Source organism: Felis catus, chromosome E3 (assembly GCF_018350175.1).
Source record: "Felis catus isolate Fca126 chromosome E3, F.catus_Fca126_mat1.0, whole genome shotgun sequence".
In the NCBI taxonomy this organism is placed as follows: Eukaryota; Metazoa; Chordata; class Mammalia; order Carnivora; family Felidae; genus Felis; species Felis catus.
In genome coordinates, this window is record NC_058383.1 from 318,474 (window position 1) to 331,728 (window position 13,255).

The 13,255-nt window shown below is 49.7% G+C and overlaps 1 long non-coding RNA gene across 4 annotated transcripts in view; it reads right to left on the reverse strand.

Moving 5' to 3' along the window:
- The window catches only part of LOC105261295, a 55,692-nt gene extending 42,681 nt beyond the window's left edge, over positions 1-13,011 (reverse strand). For all 4 annotated transcript variants that reach the window (XR_006591272.1, XR_006591273.1, XR_006591274.1 and 1 more), the window contains exons 1-2: positions 11,806-13,011; positions 9,376-9,535 (exon numbers count right to left, since the gene is read on the reverse strand). This is a non-coding gene — a long non-coding RNA (uncharacterized LOC105261295). The remainder of the gene's footprint in view (positions 1-9,375; positions 9,536-11,805) is intronic.
- Between the last annotated feature and the right edge of the window lie 244 nt (positions 13,012-13,255).

Below are 13,255 nucleotides of genomic sequence, written 5' to 3' on the forward strand. Positions count from 1 at the left end.
TTGGTCAAGACCCTTCCAAGCATCTACTGGCCTTTGCCCAAAGCAGGAGCTGTGACCACCGGGGAAGTCATCACAGTGGAGGCAGGCTTCTTGAAACATAAAGAGGTGCACCTGCACACACTCTGGCTGGTCCATGTGAGGTGGAGCGGATGGGGTAGACGGAAGGGGTGGGGTCGACGGGGCCAGTGAGGCAGGTGGGGCGGATGGAAGCAATGAGGGAGCTTGGGGCACGGCGAGGGCAAATACAGGCTGGCATCACCCCCACCCCCCTCCCCGGTGGAATATGTGTGATATTCCTCGGACACTCCTGGCTGCCCAAGAACAAAGGAAAGGGGTTTAAGTGCTTGCCATGGTGATGTGGGAGACTGCAGCAAATGAAAAATTAAATTTCCTTACTGCCTACAGCCCATTGCAAGTCCTTGAGACCGGCAGAATGACCTCCCTCTAGGAGCTCAGCTGCCTCGATGATGACACTTTGCTGGGGCCAAAAGAGAACCCTAGCTTAACATCATCCCAACCTCAAGGTTCCTGTAAGTCTACTTCCTTTATCTCAACTGCCCCAAGATACATGCTGGCAATCACACTCCAAACTTACGGCCCCCCGATAAACATCTGGGGGGGGTCTCATGACCGAGGTTTTACTAAATGGTAATAAACGGTGTTTCCCTAGGAACAGCTAACCCCTCAAGGTCCCGGAAACCTTGTTTCCAAAATTCCTTAGAGACTTACTCTATCCCTGACCCCCTCCCAACCTACGGGTAAAGAATGAGTTACCTGTCACGACCCCAGAGCAGCTCTTCCCGCCATGGGTCCTGTCCACATACTTTAATAAAATGACCTTTTTGCATCAAAGATATCTTCAAGAATTCTTTCTTGGCTGTTGGCCCCAGACCCTATGAACCCATCACCCCAAAACATCATCAGGACGGATGAGACAAGCGGGACAGATGGAGAAGATGGAAAGAACGGAATGGGCGGGCCACATGGAAGGGCATTCCTGCCGGCAGAGGTCATTTTACCTCTGTCCCCATGTTCTACTTGCCTGCTAACAGTACCTGGGCAAAGTCTGAGCTTCTGTGGCATCTAAAGGAAGGAAAACACTCCCCAACCCGACCATCCCTGCCCAGCTTGCCAGAGGACAACACCAAAGCACACGTGGCCCAGGGGCCCAGGGGCCCAGTGGCCCAGTCTGGGCTCTGGTGAGGACACGTGGATGCCAGGGAGGATTGCTGTCCACAGACAGCTGGGAGCTCTGTCTGAACTCTGCCCTGTGGCCTTCTCCTTGTGTTACGTTCGCCTGTATCCCTTTGCTGTAATAAACCACGGCCCTGGGGCGCCTGGGTGGCTCAGCTGGTTGGGCATCCGACTTCGGCTCAGGTCATGATCCCGCGGTCCGTGAGTTCGAGCCCCGCGTCGGGCTCTGTGCTGACAGCTCAGAGCCTGGAGCCTGCTTCGGATTCTGTGTCTCCCTCTCTCTCTGACCCTCCCCCGTTCATGCTCTGCCTCTCTCCGTCTCAAAAATACATAAACGTTAAAAAAAATAATAAATTAAAAAAAATAAACCATGGCCCTGAGTACATCAGCTCTCACTGAGCTCTGAGAGTCCTACTGGGGCATCCCCCACTTGCAGTCTGTTCCCTCGAACCCTGCAATAATGTTAACTCTACGTGTATGAGAGCACTTGAGAGCCCGGAAAACTATCTGGAAAAATGCTGACAGTAGATACCTCTGGGGTGCAGCACGTACATGTGTGTTCTCATCAGTCTGTATGTGTACGTAAAGCACCTGTAGCACACCCGTCTCTGCTCTGCCACTCACATGATTGCGGGCTCAGCGGGCCCATCACTTCAGTGAAAAGCAGGAGACCACTTCTTACTGTGAGCTTCACCAGGACACTTCGGTTTGCACCCAAGCACGTTCATGCCGCTTGTCCACACTCTCCCTACTGCTGAGCTTGTTTATTATTATGGAAACCAGCTTCCGGCTAGTGCTAATGAAAGAAAGTGGTTTCTATGAAAACCAGGATAAGCTTGACTTGGAAAATCAAGATAAAGGCAAGTTGAAGTTCTTTTAAAAACTGATCTTGAATTAGATATAGACAAGATAACTATTAAACAGAAAATAATTTTTGAATATTTGGAAGAATTCTGGTCTTAGACTGCCTTACAAATACACTCGATTTCTCAGTCCACTTTAGAAAAACACTGAAACCACACATCTTAGGAAGACAAATTAAGGATGCGGTTTATGCTAAAAATGGAGACTAAGAATCCAGTTGTGAGACAAGTGCTCACTCAGACTCTTCAGCCCCATACAGAAACATCCAGAGTTGTGACAGGAGCCAGAAGTGGCCACATTAGGAAGGCGGTTAGGGGTGTGGTGGCCTCTGGGCGGGATAATGACCAGGAAGGAAGCAGGGGGCTTTCTGGAGCCATGACATTGTCATGCATCTTGTCTGACTTTCCACATTTGTCACAACTTACCAACATGTGCAGTTAAGACCTGAAGGTTTCACTATATGAAAAGTAGATCTCAATAAAATTGTTAAAAATTAATGCACAGATAGCTACAAATCTTAAGTTAAAATATATGTAGCCTGTATCTCCTTCCTGTCTATTACCTATTTTCACAGCTCTTATATTTAAATGACAGATCATGTTGGCTTCACAGAACTGTTTCTTCTAGCCATATATGAAAGGCCCACACTAATATCATCTTCAATGGGGAAAAACTGAGAGCTTTCTCCCTGAAATTAGGAACACGACAGGGTTGGCCACCCTCACCACTGTTGTTTAACATAGAGTTGGAAGTCCTAGCTACAGCAATCAGACAACAAAATGAAATAAAAGGCATTCAAATTGGCAAAGAAGTCAAACTTTCACTTTTCACAGATGACATGATACTCTACATGGAAAACCCAAGAGGCTCCACCAAAAAACTGCTAGAACTGATACATAAATTCAGCAAAGTCGCAGGATATAAAATCAATGTATAGAAACTGGTTGCATTTCTATACACCAGGGATGAAGCAACAGAAAGAGAAAGAATCGATCCCATTCACAATTGCACCAAGAACCATAAAATACCTAGGAATAAACCTAACCAAAGACGTAAAAGATCTGTATGCTGAAAACTATAGGAAGTTTATGAAAGAAATTGAAGACAACACAAAGAAATGAAAAAACATTCCATGCTCATGGACTGGAAGAACAAACATTGTTAACATGTCGGTACTACCCAAAGCAATCTACACGTTCAATGCAATCCTTATCAAAAGAACACCAGCATTCTTTGCAGAGCTAGAACAAACAATCCTAAAATTTGTATGAAACCACAAAAGACCCTGCATAGCCAAAGAAATGGTGAAAAAGAAAAACAAAGCAGGAGGCATCGTAATCCCAGACTTTAGCCTTTACTACAAAGCTATAATCATCAAGACAGTATGGTATTGGCACAAAAAACAGACACCTAGACCAATGGAATAGAATAGAGAACCCAGAATTGGACCCACAAATGTATGGCCAATCAATCTTCGACAAAACAGGAAAGAGTATCCAATGGGAAAAAGACAGTCTCTTTAGCAAATGGTGCTGGGAGAACTGGACAGCAACATGCAGAAGAATGAGGGGCACCTGGGTGGCTCAGTCAGTTAAGCGGCTGACTTCAGCTCAGGTCATGATCTCACAGTTCGTGAGTTTGAGCCCCGTGTCGGGCTCTGTGCTGACAGCTTGGAACCTGGAGTCTGCTTCGGATCTGGGTCTCCCTCTCTCTCTGCCCCTCTCCCACTTGCACTCTGTCTCTGTCTCTGTCTCTCTCTCAAAAATAAACATTGAAATAAGTAAATAAATAAATAAGATGCAGAAGAATGAAACTGGACCACTTTCTTACACGATACACAAAAATAAATGCAAAATGGATAAAAGACCTAAATGTGAGACAGGAAGCCACCAAAATCCTAGAGGAGAAAAGAGGCAACAATCTCTTTGACCTTGGCCATAGCAACTTCTTACTCAACACGTCTCCAAAGGCAGGGAAGTAAAAACAAAAATGAACTACAGGGACCTCATCAAGATAAAAAACTTCTGCACAGCGAACCAATCAATCAGCAAAACTAAAAGGCAACCAATGGAATGGGAGAAGATATTTGCAAATGACATATCAGATAAAGGGTCAGTATCCAAAATCTTATCAAACTCAACACCCAAAACACAAATAGTCCAGTGAAGAAATGGGCAGAAGACATGAAGAGACAATTTTCCAAAGAAGACATCCAGGTGGCCAACCGACACATGAAAAAATGCTCAACATCACTCATCATCAAGGAAATACAAATCAAAACCACACGGAGATACCAACTCACGCCTGTCAGAGTGGCTCACGTTAACAACTCAGCAAACAACAGATGCTGGCGAGGATGCAGAGAAAGAGGATCTCTTTTGCACTGCTGGTGGGAATGCAAACTGGTGCAGCCGCTCTGGAAAACCGTGTGGAGGTTTCTCCAAAAAATAAAAACAGAACTACCCTACGACCCAGCAGTTGCACTACTAGGAATTTATTCAAAGGATACAGGAGTGCTGATTCGAAGGGGCACGTGCACCCCAATGTTTATAGCAGAACTTTCAACAATAGCCAAATTATGGAAAAAGCCCAAATGTCCATCGACTGATGAATGGATAAAGAGGATGTGAGTTATATATAAAGTGGAATACTACTCAGTAATGAAAAAGGATTGAAATCTTGCCATTTGCAACAACATGGATGGAACTGGAGGGTATTATTCTAAGTGAAATAAGTCAGTCAGAGAAAGGCAGATATCATGTTTTCACTCATATGTGGAATTTGAGAAACATAACAGAAGACCATAGGGGAAGGGAAGGGGAAAAAATAGTTACAAACAGGGAGGGAGGGAGGCAAACCATAAGAGACCCTTAAACACAGAGAACAAACTGAGGGTTGAGGGAGTAGAGAGGTGGGGGAGAGGGGAAATGGGCGATGGGCACTGAGGAGGGCACTTGTTGGGATGAGCACTGGGTGTTGTATGTAAGCGATGAATCACAGGAATCTACTCCCAAAGCCAAGGGCCCACTGTATACATTGTACGTAGCTAACTTGACCATAAATCATATACATTTTTTTAAAAGTGCTACTTCCGTTACTTTCACAATGAAAGAATAAGTGTATTTTAAATAAAATAAAATTTAAAAATTTTCATCATTGTCAGGGGTAGGAGCGGGATCCTGTATGAAAGGGAAATACCATCCACCTTAGACTAAGAACTTTTCCAGTGAGAGATTTAAGTGAGGTTGAGGGAAAAATGTCCTGGAGAGTTGCCTAAAATACAGAAAATGTTCCACCTTTTGGATTTGGGCAGAAACTCACCCCAACTCTCCTTTCATGATGGGTGACTGGTGCCCAGGACCCAGGAGGGGAGCCTGCGTGGCCACAGCTCTCTAACAGGCCACCTGGGGCCATGACAGGACTCCTGGAAGGCACCCAGGTGGGCTTCCTTGTTGGGCAGAGGGCTGCTAGTGTTAGCAGTGGTGAAGACGTGCTGAATATAAACGTGACAATGTTTCTAAACATTGTCGGAAGAGCCTATTTCACCCTCACACGCGCTGCAATCGGACATGTGGCCTCTGACTGCAGGAATGACCACAGAAGCAAACGAGCCTGCGAGGCCCCCTCCCTCTCCTCTACATCGGCCTCAGCGTTCACTTCTCATCCTTCCCTCAGAAACAAGTCCCCAGGCCCCCAGCGGGCTGCAGAGACCCAATACCAGGCTGACCGTGATGGTGCTGACTTCTGGAGGGAGTCCTGCACACGGGACAGTCAGTGCCTTCTCTGCAAGCCCAGGTGTGATACACGGGGCAAAGTCCCTTTGCCAGTGGGGCATTGAGGCCAGGGGCAGATGGCTGTGGCTCTGGAGGCTGGACTGGCCCTCCTGGGCCAGGGACCCTGGTACACCTCCGGTGGGGACACTGCACTACACCTGGGTCCACAGTGGCCCAGCTGACTCGCATTTACAGGGAGCAGTGGATGGAGCCCAGGCCAGTGATCTGGGCGGTGCCAGGCAATGCTGCAGCACAGGTCACTTCCCACCCTGCACCTCCAGAGAGGGGACCTCTAGCCATTGAGATTCTTCTGCCCATTCCAGAGTTAGACCCTACTGGGGGGCCCGGGAGATCCGATGGGACAGACTCACTCTTGTTAGGACTTAAGGTAGGAAAAGCCCTGAAGTAGGCTCCCTAGGAGAGAGAGACTGATTTCCTGACCTCGGCCTGGGAGTCCAGCGCTACCTGCGGGGCTGATTCTGGCCTCACCCCAGGACCCAGGAGGTGGCTGAAGTGAATGTAGAGAAGCCTTCACCAAATCCCAGTGAAGGAGGATGCTCCACTGATTGGTGGGATAAAGGAGTGAATTGCTGAGAGGCGCTGGGTGCAGGCCTCTATGGGTGGGGGTCACTTGTGCTGGTGCAGGACCCCCCATACACCCCCACCAAAGTCAGGGCTCAGCACAGATTCAGCACGGAGCCAGCACAGACCCAGCACGAAGCAAGCACGGATTCAGCACACGGACCCAGCACAGACCCAGCACAGACCCAGCACAGACCCAGCACGGACCCAGCACAGACTCAGCATAGACCCAGCACGGACCCAGCATAGACCCAGCACAGACTCAGCATAGACCCGGCACAGACCCAGCACAGACCCAGCACGGATTCAGCACAGACCCAGCACGAAGCAAGCACGGATTCAGCACGGACCCAGCACGGACCCAGCACATACCCAGCACGGACCCAGCAGGGACCCAGCACAGACTCAGCACAGACCCAGCACGGACCCAGCACGGACCCAGCACGGACCCAGCACGGACCCAGCATAGACCCAGCACGGACCCAGCACGGACCCAGCACGGACCCAGCAGGGACCCAGCACAAACTCAGCACGGACTCAGCACGGACCCAGCACGGACCCAGCACGGACCCAGCACAAACTCAGCATGGACTCAGCACGGACTCAGCACGGACCCAGCACGGACCCTGCACAGCTGTGCCTGCCCTACACAGCTGTGCCTGGCCTCTCTGATGCCAGGCTCAGCTTGGAGGCTGCAATCTACTCCCTCCGCAGCTGCTCTGGGGCCAGGCGCCCGCTGCATTAATCCGTGCACTTCCAAGATCCCAGGGTCCGAGACCAGGGAAGGCAAGGAGGTGAGTGTATGGTGATGTCTGGAGATAGCAAGTCCAATGGTGCCACAGAGGGGACACCCTTGGACAGCTCGGGGAGCGCCAGCAAGTTTGGGCCACTTTTACGGGTGGTGTGGCCACCGTAAGACACTCTCTTACAGTACCTGCAGGAACACTCCTTCCCAAGGAACAAGTCATACACAATGGACACTGAGGAGTGGCAGCTACTCCCTCTTACTCGGCCCTTTTCGGTGTTGGCATCACCAGGATTACAGCCTTTTCAGAGGGACCTCTGTCTGGTTTTCAAATTGCTGGTGATCACTTTGTATTAAAGGTAATCTTCCATTTGGGGAGAAGACTCAGAATATGTATGAAGGCTCGGGCAGAACGTTGAGAACACGCCCTGTGCATCTGCATGGCTGGAGCGCAGGGGCTCGTGGCCTGACTCCGGACACGTCCAGACAAGTCTAACTGCTGTGGGCAGCGCTCAGCTTCATACCAGAGAAGTGGGCCCCTCCAGAGGGAGGAGGAATGTGTAGGGTTGCGGTTTTTTCCTAGCATTCCTGAGTCTAGACATGGGATAAGAACTTGGGAGGATTCTCAGCGTGGGGAAAGAGAGCTAAGGGCATGTGATATGAGCACAGCGTGTGCAGAAGTGTGGGCAGCAGGGATGGGCAGGGATGGGCAAGTCTGTACGGCCATGCACCTGGGCCTTTGTGGATCCTCTCAGCCACCGCTGCCCCTGAAAAGGCCAAGAAGCCACACTTATGCATGATTCCTGAGTCCTCGCACAGTGGAAGCCTTTTACGCCGGAAGAAACTGAACAAAGTCTTTTCAGCTTGGTGGCCTCACGTCAGGGAGGACAACCCTGGGTCCAGGGGAGCATCCCCACTGGGCACGACCACTGGCGACCAGCATCCTGGTGGCCTATGTCCTGTGCCTGTTCCAGCTTCTTTTCCCAGACGCTTCAGGGCCCCCGTCTCGTACAGGAGAAACGCCCAAATCAGAGGGCAGGGGGACAGCAGGGCGAGGGGACCTGCCATCTGCCCACAGAAAATGCCACGAACCAACATGCAGTTTTACACGTGACTTACACAACCCCGCGTGCCAAACGGCCCCACAGTGAGTCTTTCTTCACCTAGATGCCCTGACCCAGGCTACAGGAGGTCATCTGGTTTCTTTCCAAAACATCCTAGGTGCACACTAGGGCATTCTTCCATGTACTGTAAGGTCTCGGTGTCCCCCCACACCCCACTTTTGTTGATCTGTGGTGTTCTCTGCTTAGGGAATTCCCTCCTTAAGCTCCCGGAGGGACCTGGGGCTCCCTGGGATGCCGGGGTCCCACCTACACTGCAGGCCGCTGGTGTCTACCGTCCAAGCAGGCCCGCAGGTCCAGGGCAACAAGGGGAGCAGCCGGTACTCCCTTTCCTCACGAAGGCCGGGCTGCGACTGAGTCAAAGGGAGACCAGCACCTCAGCCTCCCAGAGAAGAGCGGACTGCCATGCCCCTGCACCCACACTCCCAAACAAGCACAGCTCTCAGATGGGACTAGTCCCTGGCTGGCCTGACCCGGCTCCACATGACCCTTCAAACAACCACAGAGAAGCCAGAGAGGCCCAGGATGAACTAAAACCCAAGTGGGGAGGAAACCTGAAGACATCCGCAAGCGTCCACGACACAGCGCTGGCCTGTACCTCCTACGCTTCCTGTTCGGGACATCGTGCCGCACCAGCCATTTGGCGCCAGGTCCCCTCCTCAGGCCTCCCCCTGAGCGAACGGAAACCGCTCCCAACCTTCGTTTCTCCGTGTACTCGTCTGCCCCTGTCCCTAAATACAAGCTGCAAGAGGCTGAGGACTAAGCCTGTCTTACCCTGGGGCCACCAGGTAGAGCCGGACAGTGTGTGCCACCAAGGGGGTGCTTTGCCCACCAGGCCTGGTGCCCAAAGGGGCACACCTGCCGGAGTGGGCACACAGCTTCTGGCCATCTCCCCAGTGGAGGCCTTCTTCCATCGGCACAAAGGGTCTGTATGAGCTACAGGTGGCCCTGTGGCCTCCTCAAGCACACAGGACCCACCCCAGTCACCACTCCCAGTGTGTGCAGATCCCCATCACTGTCACATGGGGGTGAGGCCGCTCCTGGGAGCTGCCCTTCATCTCCTCCCCTTGACCAGCCGCCCTTCATCATTTCTCACCCATGAACCTCACACACGTGTTAAGATGCAGGCGTCCCGAACAGCACCTAACAGATGAGGAGTCTCCCCAGTTGTCGTTGTCAAGCATGACCTGCCCACACGTTTCTGGCACGTTCTGAGCACGTTTCAAGCACAAGGTAACCAGGGTGACTCCAACAGGCTGAAATAAAACATAGTGGACGCATCAGCAAGTGTGGCTAACTATGGTAAGTGCCGGAATTTCCAAAGCCTTTTAAAAGTATTCAGAAAAAAACTGGAAGCATCCCATTGTCAACCTCTCCACATCCCTAAGAGGTACTGGAATTCAGAACTCGATACCACTACTTTAAGATAATGGATCAAAGTAGAAACCTCTGGGGGCACCTGGGTGGCTCAGTGGGTTCGGTGTCTGACTCTTGGTTTTGGCTCAGGTCATGATCCCACGGTTTCGTGAGTTCGAGCCCTGCATCAGGCTCTATGCTGGTGGTGCAGAGCCTGCTTGGGATTTTCTCTCTCTCCCTCTCTCTCTCTGCCCCTCTCCCCTCACACTGTCTGTCTCTCCCAAAAATCAACTAAAAAAAAAAAATTTTTTTAAGTAGGAACCTCTGACTTAAAAACATACGTATTTTTCTCCAGGTTTATGAAAACTTTCACACACACATAAAAGATGTTTTATAATGTACAGGGGTGCATGGTTGGCTCGGTCGGTTAAGCATCTGACTCTTGATTTCGGCTCAGATCACGGTCTCACAGTTCGTGGGATTGAGCCCCATGTCAGACTCTGTGCTGCTGGCCCAGAGCCTGCTGGGGATTCTCTCTCTCTCTCTCTCTCTCGCTCTCTGCCCCTGCACCACTCACGCTTTCTCCAATCAATCAACATTTAAAAAAAAGAAAAGACTTATAATGTACAGACATATAGAGATACTCCGTTACTAAGTACCATTACTAATGGTATTATCATTAGTACCTTCACTACATTAACACTTTGGTTCATCACACAATTCTATTTTTTCCATCCTTCTATGCATCTATCATCAGTCTTTTTTTGCCAGCTACCGCTTCACCCAGTGTTGCTCAACAGCAAACACATGCCGAGTGACGAAACCACCAACCGGTACGTGCTGTGTGATTCCACTTACACAACGTTATGGAAAGCGAGGCCAGACACTTGGTTCTGGGACCTGCTGAGAGCAGAAGCTGTACCATAGTTGTATTATTAACCCAGCCTCCCATCCCATTCTTTTCTTGTGTTTCCCTAAGCCCTGCGCATGACTCATCATTAACTTTGCCCTTTCCACTTTATCCCTTGTTTGCACATTGATTATAAGAATCTGATGGAAAACAGATGATAACATTTTTCTTAAAACTATCTGATGTACCAGGCAGATCCCGATGGCGCCTCACTGTCCAGAAGAATGCATACCTTCAGTGGTTTCAAGACTACCCTCAACTTTCAAGAAGCCCATAAACTTCCCTTCACATACTCGCATTCTTAACCAATCACATATAAACTGTCCCTAGATTCAACAAGGCAAGGCAGCTTTGGGAATGACCCCCTGCCTCCTCGTTGGGCTGCCCTTCTGATAATAAAGCTTTCTGTGCTTCAAGAACTAGGTCAATCATTGGCTTACCACGCATCAGGTGCCTCAACAAAAGGAGAAATCTCTATAGGGACAGAAAGAGGACGGGGCGCCTGGGGGGCTCAGTCGGTTGAGCGTCCAACTTCGGCTCAGGTCATGATCTCACGGTTCGCGGGTTCGAGCCCCACGTCGGGCTCTGTGCGGACAGCTTGGAGCCTGGAGCCCGCTTCCGATTCTGTGTCTCCCTCTCTCTCTGCCTCTCCACCACTCACGCTCTGTCTCTCTCTCAAAAATAAAAGGAAAGAGAGAGAGAGAGAGAGAGAGAGAGAGAGAGAGAAAGAAAGAAGAAAGAAAGAAAGAAAGAAAGAAAGAAAGAAAGAAAGAAAGAAAGAAAGAAAGAAAGAAAGAGGGAGGGGATCAGAGGTGCTTGGGACTGGGGTACGAGGGCCTGGTTGGAAAGGAGCACATGGCAACATCTCTGGTGATGGAGAGGTTCCACGTGTCGAATACGGTCATGGTTACACGAGTGCTCACGTTTGCCTGATTTTGTCAAAATGTACATCTAAAGTGGCTGCATTTTATGTAAGTTATACCTCAAAGAGTTTTTTTTTCTTTTTTTTTTTCACGTTCATTTATTTCTGAGACAGAGAGAGACAGAGCATGAACGGGGGAGGATCAGAGAGAGGGAGACACAGAATCCAAAACAGGTTCTAGGCTCCGAGCCGTCAGCACAGAGCCCGACTCGGGGCTCGAACTCACGGACCGTGAGATCATGACCTGAGCCGAAGTCAGCCGCTTAACCGACTGAGCCACCCGGGCGTCCCAAGAGTTGATTTTTAAAAAGAAGTAAATGCTGCTTTGGACTCAATACCTCTTCATTATGTGACTCCTCTCTTCCTCTCGCCCGCACACCACCCACCAAGTCACAACTTCGCTTTGTGTCTACAGTCCCGGAGCACTGTCTCGACAACATCAACACCCTCTTGGTTCTCTCTAGGAGCCGGCCTTGCTGCTCTGTCCTGTACTGAACAAGACAGAAACTACAGAAAACAGTACATTCGTTTATTCATTCATTAAGCTGGTCAGGCAGCAAGTATTTGTTGTGTCTGTCAGCTCCGAGCCCTGTATTAAGAGAAGCTGGAAGTACAAATGACAAAGTCCACCCTGTACTTTAGAAGAGGTAAAGAGACCCAACGTGAAATCAGCACAGTACTGCTATCAGCAACCGGTTGTGCAAGTGCCAAGTTCTGGAGCTCAGCACGCCCACGCAACAGGGATCCGCGTCTTCTCCACTGTCAGGAAAGGCTACCAAGACACGACATCTGAGGCAGGTCTCCAAAGACACAGTGCAGACGGAGGAACGAGGGAGCGTCCGAAAGGGCATCAGACAGACGATAAATTACGAGATGGGAAGATGGACGAAACAGCATGGCAGTCAGGGGGAGCACAGCAGTTCAGCAAACCTGGAATGCAGGGAGCAGGGCAGAGGCCCCTGGCAGGCAGAGAAGGGACAGAGCGGGGGAGGAGGGGCAGCAAAACCAGTCCATCAGGTAGGAGCTTAGGCTGGAGGGAAACAAATGTATTAAAGTACAGATATTTACACAAACACCCTATACACACATACACGTGACTTTGTTCACAGGTGCTGTCTCTGATAGTACCAACTTCCACCACCCAATTCTTTTTATAGACATTATGGTAATAAAAAGTACAATTTTAGTACTTTAAAACCAGCCATTCACACACTTGAACAGGTTTATCTGCCAACCTGACAACTCCACTTACTCCTGAAGAGACAAAAATGGAGAAGGAAAGTGACCAAAGAATTTTTGGGTTCATCCAGAATACCAACTCTTCACTGGGGGGTAGGGGGGGGCAGGGAATCAGAACTGCCAAGGAGAGTTACACAAGATTTGTAAAGGCAGTGGTTTGATAATACATGGGTATAATTATAAAAAGATTAAGAAATTACTATTTAGGGGCGCCTGGATGGCTCAGTCGGTTAACCATCCGACTTCGGCTCAGGTCAGGATCTTGCAGCTTGTGAGTTCAAGCCGGGCATTGGGCTCTGTGCCGACCGCTCAGAACCTGGAGCCTGCTTCGGATTCTGTGTCTCCCTCTCTCTCTGCCCCTCCCTGACTCATGCTCTGTCTCTCTTTCAAAAATAAATAAATATTCAAAAAAATTTAAAAAAATTACTATTTAAAACCCTAATGTATGCTCATGATCGAAAAATACCAGAAAATATACAGTGCTCTTCATTTCCATGTAAGACATTATTTTTCTCAGCCAAGCTCCTTTTAAGGGACATTAATGAAAAT